Source organism: Microtus pennsylvanicus, chromosome 10, assembly GCF_037038515.1.
Source record: "Microtus pennsylvanicus isolate mMicPen1 chromosome 10, mMicPen1.hap1, whole genome shotgun sequence".
NCBI classification, from domain to species: domain Eukaryota; kingdom Metazoa; phylum Chordata; class Mammalia; order Rodentia; family Cricetidae; genus Microtus; species Microtus pennsylvanicus.
The window spans coordinates 111668507-111677043 of record NC_134588.1 but is presented as its reverse complement, the minus strand read 5'-3'; the positions used below and the strand labels follow the sequence as shown (position 1 = coordinate 111677043).

At 48.8% G+C, this 8537-nt stretch overlaps 1 long non-coding RNA gene across 1 annotated transcript; it reads left to right on the top strand.

Moving 5' to 3' along the window:
- The first annotated feature begins 1084 nt into the window (after positions 1-1084).
- On the top strand, positions 1085-8221 carry LOC142858431 (uncharacterized). The gene is made up of 3 exons (XR_012912021.1): positions 1085-1204; positions 1983-2138; positions 7718-8221. It is a non-coding gene; the product is annotated as an uncharacterized LOC142858431 (long non-coding RNA).
- The last annotated feature ends 316 nt before the right edge of the window (positions 8222-8537 follow it).

The following is an 8537-nucleotide window of genomic DNA, read 5'->3' as shown; positions in this document are numbered from 1 at the left end:
GAGAGACCTCCATATCCCTCGCCCTCCGGGAAAACTGGGGAGAAGGGAGCAGGAGAGGTGGTGAGGGAGGGAGGGAGAGGAGAAGGGAGTAGAGAGGGAGAAGGGGTGGGATGGGCCAGGGGAAGTGAAACAAGGTGGGGAGGTAGAACCAACAATGGCTTACAAATCAGCTTGATTAGTTTGCTGGGTCCTCCCCAGTTCCTCCTCAGTTCCTCCTGTCTTCCCAACTCCCTCTCACACAGCACAGAGGCCCTCAGCAGACTGGGAGACCTCTTGGATTATGAAACCAGGACAAGCCCCAAGGTCACAAGAGCTCTGACCCTCAGGCCTCATCCTTCACCACCACATGGACGGATGGCAGGGTGCTCTGCTACAAATGCAAAAAGACTTTGATTCTTGCTGCCTTCACCACCACGTGGCACACACACATGCATGGCCTTCACGAACCAGGTAAGATTTAAACAGGCACTTTCCCTCTAATCTGGGGGGTGGAGTGGGGCTGAAGCTTTCAGTCCAAGGCTGAGATAACCTACAGGCTCTCTCTGGGCAGACAGAGACCCCTGCCTGCCTTTTCTGGTGTTTACAGAACAATGAGAGGTTAAGGTTAGGTGCAGAAAGGCCTCAGCAAGCCTGCCCGCCCCTGCCCCAGGTGTGGCTCCGGGAGGTGGAGCCAGCAGCTGGGTCCTCTCTCCATTGGCTGGGCTCAGCAGGTAACTAGAAGCTTGGCTGAGAGGTGCATAAATAGTGAGACCTTGCCGCCTCCTCACCCCTGCCTTGGAAAAACCAGTTTCTCCTTTATTGTCCGTGGCCAGGCTCTACTGGCATTCCACCCCCTCTCCTTCCCAGCTTCCTTCAGCCCCCGCGCCTCACTTTCTCCTACTCAACTATTGTCTTTGACTGAAGGGAGGACCACGTGTCCGCTTCTCCAGGAGCAGCTTCTGCTTGGCCCAGGCTGCTGAGATCGGCACCCTGTAGAGTATGTGCTTCTTTCTTCCCCCACCTCTCAATTCTTAAGAAAAAAAATACTTTTTCCCAAGACTTAAAATTCTTTCTTTCTTTCTTTTTTTTTTTTTTTTACACCCAGGATTCTTCAATGATCTTTCAACTTGGTACTCTCCTAAGACAGAAAACGATGTCTTATTTTGCATGAGAAGTAAAGCTGAGCCCGAAGTCCGGAGGTGTAAGTGCTCCGAGGTACTTACAGGTGAGTCTGAAATCTCTGGATTTGGCGGGCGAGTGCTTAGATCCTGGGAATCTTAGGGTAAAAAGGGTAGAGCTGAGAAGGCGGTCTCCACTGGGAGTCAATCATTAACTTCCTTCTTTGTTTTCCTGAGGATTTCTTAGCTGCTGGGTCATAAATATTGGAGATAGTGGAAGCAGGTTCCAGGGAGCTGAACAGCAGCCCCGCCTTTCTGTCTAGCTGCCTGGGATTGGCTCCACTAGAGTAATGTGTGACTGGCCGCCCGGTCGTGGGGTACTGCAAGATCTGCTTCCTTTCTGGGGTTCTCAAGTCTGAGTTGGATTTTTAAGACCTATATGGGGCAGTCCTGAAGGCAGCTGGAAGAGTAGTCAATAGCTAAAACTTACTCCATAGCCCCAACATGAGTCCTGTTGGGTCTCTGACCCAACCCAATGCTGCAACTGGCTAAGACAGAAGTTACTCTGGGATTACATTGGTAGAGGGCTGCTGAGTGAGGGAGCTTGGATACTAGATGGTACTAGACGCTTGTGGCTCAGGGTGGATGGTGTCTGAGGATCCAGGTTCTAGACAGTACCTGCAGGTCTACAGGGCCAGAGGGACAGATAAGGAAGGGCAAGCCTTTCCTGAGTGTCCCACCCCCACCCTCTTCATATGGCCTGTCACCAAGCCTTTTCTTCCCTGGGTCAGGATCTCAAATGCGGATGAGTCAGTACCTTTGTGGACTGAGTCAGGTAAGGAGGGTCCCAATAGAGAACTGACAAATGTCCCCCTTTGCTTTCAGAACTAAACTGAAATCTAAACAGAAGCCAAGACTCCTTCCATCTCAGAAAACCTCCCATGGTGTCCTGCCTATCTTGGGCAAAGCCAGCAGACTGGTGTCTTTCTCCCCTTTGACTAGGAAGTGGGTCGAAGGCAGTGTAGGCCTTGAGTGCTCTAGGTAAGCAAAGCACACTTCGTACACCTGAGAAGTAAGTATTCACCAGAAGGCAGAGCAGGAGAAGACTCATGGACCCTCTTGCCCTCACCACACAGCATCCGGCCTTCTAGTGAGCCCTGTGCACACCCTAGTTTGGACCTAGGAAAGTGGGATTCTCCCTGTCCATAGCTAGAAACCCCTGCTTTTGTGTGAGAGCCTATCTCAGAGGCCTGAAGCCCTGGGGGCTGAGAGGTGGAGCCTCTTTGTCAGGTCAGAACAGGCCCAGGAAGAAGAAAGTATTCCAAACAAGGCAGATCTGCCCCACCCACCCAGTCTGCATGTCTCTGCTTAGACCAGCCTTTTATGAGGCTTATGCTGAGCAGCAGACGAGTCTGAACACAGCACAGAGGAGGCCAGTGTACTCCCTGTAGGCTAGTGCAGTCCCTGTGAATTTCCTGCTTGGTGGGCATTTTCTTTTGGGCAGGGGCAGAAAGTCCACAGGTACTACATGGCCTCCTGGTGTAGCTCAGTCTTTGAAAGCCAGCTAGCTGTATGCCCGCCTCCCTCTCCTGACCCTTACCCTAGGCTTACTGATTGAGTGCAGACCTGGGGAAAGATGTATGGCTGTCACAGGCTGGCTTTCCAAGACAAGTCTATGGGAAGAGAACCAAGAATTCTTCTTTCCACCATCCACCCGCGCCCATAAACGAGCCAGCTCCAGCAGAATCCTTATCCTCCCTCAGTTCCTCCTTAGTTTATTTTGATTTCACATTGGCACACAGGCCTGAACTGAGCTGTTCGTGCCCTCACTTGGCGGCTTTTCTGGGATACCTGTGCCCCTGCGTTCTACCCCTTGGTAAGCAATGGCAGACTACATGTCTTCTCTGGACATCACCAAACATACCCAGCTCTGGTATGGCCTACACATCAAAAAGGACAGCCAGCATCCTAACTAGGGATACAAAGAGGGTAACCCCGCAGCACGAGCTGTATCCCCCACCACGATCAAGCTCTGCGGTGAGATACTTAAGGGGTGGGTTGGATATTCAGGTCCTCACCATCCTCTAGGAGTGCGGTTGCAGGAGCCTGAAGGTCTTATCCGGGCCACACACAGCATGACAAGAGGAGGCCTGGTAGACAAACAGCCCCAGACATTCCATGGATCCTCTTGTCCTTCATTCCACCGGAGTCTGTCTGATGCCAACCAGATTTCAGTGGAGTGAAGCCCAAGAGGCATGGAGCTGCCGGCGGTGAACCAGAGGACGGCATCAGAGCAGAGGCATTCTACGAAAAATGCGATCACTTCGCCGAAGGCATCTGCCGCGTGCGTCCTCTTGGAGAGGGCTGACAGCCGCAGACAAGAAGACGCTGCTGATGCGAGCTGTGTGGCCTTTCTTCCTAAAACTGATGCTTCAGGAATGTGTGTTTTCTGCAACTTAAAAGTTGCCTGTCTGCTGAGGAGCCTTCCTGACTGCCCTGTGCTGTCAATCTCCTGAGCCTGCTCCCCATGTTGTTAAATCTCAGATAGGAACTCAACGAGGCCCTGACTCCCAGACTGCCTCTCTCCCCAGGGACTCCAGGGACATAGCTGGGGCATCATTTGCAACCAGCCAGGGACCTTATTGCCCGCAGACTCCCACAATGCCAACAAGACCTGCAGAATTGGGGAACGAACCCCCATTAAGATTATTTAAGCCTATTTATATCATAATAAAATAAATGTAAATAAGAGTTAAAAGAAGGCAGATCTGATCTCTCTGACACTGCACGCTATAACTCAGCACGCAGTGTAAATTCTGTAAAGGTTAATGCATTTAAACATATTTGACACATAAAGCTGCCAGATCCAACTTTAATCACTCACCAAGTGTAATTGCCTTTCCATGGGTCCCTCCGCACCAGAACGTGTGCTTAAGACATGAGACTGTGTAGAAGTCTGGGATGTGATGGGGACAAACACCCTGGCTGTCAGGGTTTATGATTTGTTTTGATAGATTCGGCACTGATTTCATTGACTGTGCACCTTGAGTGACTGGTATTTTGTGCTTTTGTTTTTTTGTTTTAAACAGCACATCTCTCCTTCAGGGAAGGACATATAGGATTGGGGGTGGGGTGGGGCATACGTCCAGAGGAAGTCCGCTTAGTATGAAGGACTGCCCAGAGAAGTTCTCTATGAAATTGCCCTTTCTTCAACGGAGGGGTCTGCTTGAGGAGCCACCTGGCTAAAAAGGCAGACCCTACACAAAGTCCACCAAAGGAAACCCAGCTTTCACCTATGTGAAAGGAGCCCTGTGTGGCCAGGCTTGACAGAACCCATAGCTGTCTCCTCTCTTAGTAACTGAGTGTAAAGGCCACTTTGGTAACCAAGACCCTGTGCCCTGAATGACCTCCAGTGGCCTCTTCATCTCCCCAGGCCACCTACCCCAGCGGAATCATGAGTTCCTCATACTGAGCCAGAGGAAAAAGCATTTACCTTAAACATCTTACCCTCTTCTAGTTATAAATGTCAAACTCAGCCCACCACCGACACTATACTGAGTCCCACAAAGGGGTGAGAAGAGCAAGTCACAGGGATTTTCAAAAGGAAACCTGTTTACTCATAAAAATTATGTAGTGAATTGACTGGGGGGACCATAGCAGTCTGGGTATTGTGCTAGCTAACTGCCAAATGTCTTCTGTTCTGGTCTCAGCAAGAAATCCAAAGGCTAGAAGAAAGCACCAGACAGACACGATATATTTCCATGGTAGAGCCGCTTGAAGTCCACAGCCTGAGTTCTTTTCTAAAGAACGAAACACAGTTGTGTGTTTCTGTGTAACCCAGCTCAGGAGGGACAAGGACCAGAGTGGCTAATAACGATTACAGAAGAGAAGTCTACAATCTAGTGAATGAGGCTGTAACCAAGGGCTCTGCCCCACACCCTGAATCCACCTCCAGCAAGACTGAGCCTTCACATATCTGGCAATGAAGTCTGAACGGTCCACATCCTCCCTCTGGCAGTACAGATTGCTGGTCCCTCATACAGAAACTAAAGTCCCTGTGCTTGGCCACAGTAGCCTGTAACAGAAAGTGTGTGAGCCGAGAGCTACCAAGAACTGCCCATCCATCTTCCCCTTTGAGCCCCCTGTCTTCTGTGTTTCCTGTCCTGGCTGCAAAGTATGGTTTAGCACAAACATAGTGTTGAGGAAATAGTTTAATCAAAAATACCCTTGCAACAGCAACAAAAAATAATATTACCTGCTTTCTGTATTCACAGTCTTTTATTGAAGAGAAAAACAAATATCATTGAGCCAAAACCAAGTAGACAAATATATACAACCACTGGTAATTTAATATTTTGTGCTAATGGTATACACTGTAGATACAACCCAAGAGAAGTAAATTACGATCCTATCAATAATACATTGTGTCTGGGCTCTGAGTTCCCAGTACACATGAAAATGTGTATTGGCAAAAAGTCTCCGAATATTAAAAGCTATACATATAATGAGGTGCAGGACACAGAAGCTAGGGACTCCTTTAGCACTGTGTTCTGGAATTAGGGTCATCGGTGGGGGAAACAGCTCATGCTGCCATTTCTGAAGCTGACCTTAAATGACGATAACCCACCACACCCTCAGCAGATCTCCAGGTGCAAGACTGCAGCCATGTAGTTCAAGTCATAGGAGGTGTCCATTGTCCACCACGAGGCTAGAGGAGCTCCAGAGAGCTCCAGGATAGATGGTCATACCCGAGACAAAGACCGTGGCACTTTCCTCCTGCCTCTCCAAGGTGTGCAGGATCTTCTAAAAGGAAGGGAGCCAGGCGGGCCAAGGACAGGTAGGAGTCACCTGCCTGGGACAAGCAGGACTTTTATAACTGCGAATGTCCTAGCCACGACAGTTTTTTCAGTTTGTCTAAATTTGCCCTTTGCTGCCTGCAGGAGATGCGTGTGACAGTCTTGCTTCAGAATGGGGAAGTATTTCTGCCATACTAACATGAAAAATGAGGATGAATTAGGTTAATGTCTGCAGGAACGCTAGTTAGTGCCGCCGTCACATACTGGTCTTTGACCTGCCTTGATTCAAAGAATATTGAGGGCAGGTGGGGCCAGGACTTCTTGTCTTGTTTTTAATCAGAGCCTGAAAGGAGAGTTTGAGGAGGGAGGGGAAGCTGTGAGGGCTCCGAAGAAGAATGCTGTGCCTGGAGATTGCAGACTCCAGCTCAGAGATGAAAGGGACTGGTCAGACAGACACTAATTCCTTAACAGAAATAGAAGCTTCCTGAATTGTGGTGACTTCTCTAGGCTTTCTGGAGAGATCCGACTACGCATCAAAGAGGAACAAGGTGAACAGTTCCTTTTGTCTAGAGATAAGAAGTAGCATCTGGAAGACTCTTCACACACACCCTGCACCCCTCCCCCCTCTATCCTCCCTACATCCCACACCTCCGAGTCTGCCTTTCCTAAGGAAGGGTGGGACACCTGGTGGGAAGTAAGGGAATTACATGATGGTGACCCCTCTGAGATGAGGGAATTAGCATAGACAAGTGCTTGCACACCCTGCAGGAAAGCAACGCCAAAGAAGACCTTTGGCAGAAAGTGACTTCAATTTTGGCTGTGTTTAATTACATCACCTCATTTTTCTGTTGAAAGTAGATGCCTGCCCAAAGGACTCACCAAGCTAAAGACCTGGGAGGGGCCCCTGCCAGGGGAATTCACAAGGGAGAATGCTGCACCCAGCACTTGCTAGCGAGCAGCCCAGAGCTTCTGAGTCAGCGTGTGAGTGGTTAAGAGAGGTCAGATTAGATCTGGTGCCAATTTGATCTGGCCACCAGACTCCAGGCCAGCCACTTAACCTCTTTGAGACCCAATTTCCTTATCTGTCAAGTAGGAATAACGACAATAATGTCAAGGGCTCGTGAAGAGTCAAACACTGCGTGCTTCGTGTCTATAGCATAATTTAATGCCCCCAGCCATTAGCAGACACAATTGACATTTCAGGTTTACTAGTGACAGAGGGTGAGGGACTGGCCTGAAGACACAAGGCTTGTAAACAGTAGAACTGGGAGTCAGGCCTAGACTCTCTGTTCCAGAGTTGACACTGGGACCATTGCTCCATCCCTCACCTCATGCTGGGTTTGGATGTGGAGTGTGTCCCCTGCCAAGCCAGTGCATAGGGTGGGGCCTCAGCCTCTGGCCTGTTGAGAGATACCAGCACTTCTCAGTGTGGGGCCTAATAGCAGAAGTTTGGATATCCAGAGGCCAGACCTTGCTATACATTTCTCTATTTCCCAGCCCCTCTAAAGTAAGTGGCTTTCCCCTACCACACCCTCCTCACCTTGAGGTTCTCCTCATTACAACCTACAGAACAATGAAGCCAAATGACAACGGAGTGAAAGCCTCCGAGATCATAAACCAAAATAAATCTTTCCTCATTTGACGCTGATTTTTTTCCAGCATTTAATCATGCCGGAAAGTCGACATTGAGGATAGCAACACAGATGAGCTAGCAAATGTCTGGAGAGTCTGTGTATTCAAGAACTCTATCCATTATTTTCATCTCAGTATCAAGCAAAAATCCTTTGACAGGTTGGTCTCACCCCTCTCTCCTTTCTGGATCAGGTAACCAGAGGCGCTCCACTGGGAAGCCAACTGCTGTGTCCACTGCTCCCCTGAACTATCGGTGCCTGTGATTATCTGACCGACAGAAACCACACACAACTGGGTGCATTAAGTTTCATTAAGAATTATAGATACTTAATGGTTGCTAGAGTTAGGGGCTCAAGAATGTATAGAGAGGTAAATACTACCAGTTAAACTCACTGGTCACCAAGCTGCACCTGGGTAGAATCATTTCTGGATTTCAGTCACTGGTGCCCTATCTGGGGTAAACACACTGCTTCTTTTTTTCCCACATCTCCCCAGAAAAAAGTTCACATGACACCAGCACTAGATTTACCATGTGTTTAGTCAAGATTCCCATCACCCTTGGCATCGGCAACCGTTATCTCCCTCCCCTTCCCCTCGCCTTTCCTTTTAGGCATCTCATTTGGTCTGTGTGTCCTATGGTACAGGTTTGAGGGCTTTTCTAAAGTTTTTCTTTTTCCAAAAGAAGCATTATGCAAATAAAACAATTAACTGTCATTGCAGGGTGAGCGCTAATTCAATTTTTTTACCATTTCTTTGGGAACAAGTGAAAATACTGAGAAAACAGAAGCATTGCAGGAGGCCAGAGAGATGATTCAGCACTTAATGCTCTTGCAGAGGACCTGGGTTTGGTTCCCAGCACCGACATGGCAGCTCACAGCCATCTGTAGCTTCATTTCCTGGGGATGCAATGCCCTCTTTTGACTTCCACAAGAATCAAGCATTTATATGATGCACGCACACACGCACGCGCACGCACAGGTAAAATATTCACATACATAAAATAAATAAGTAT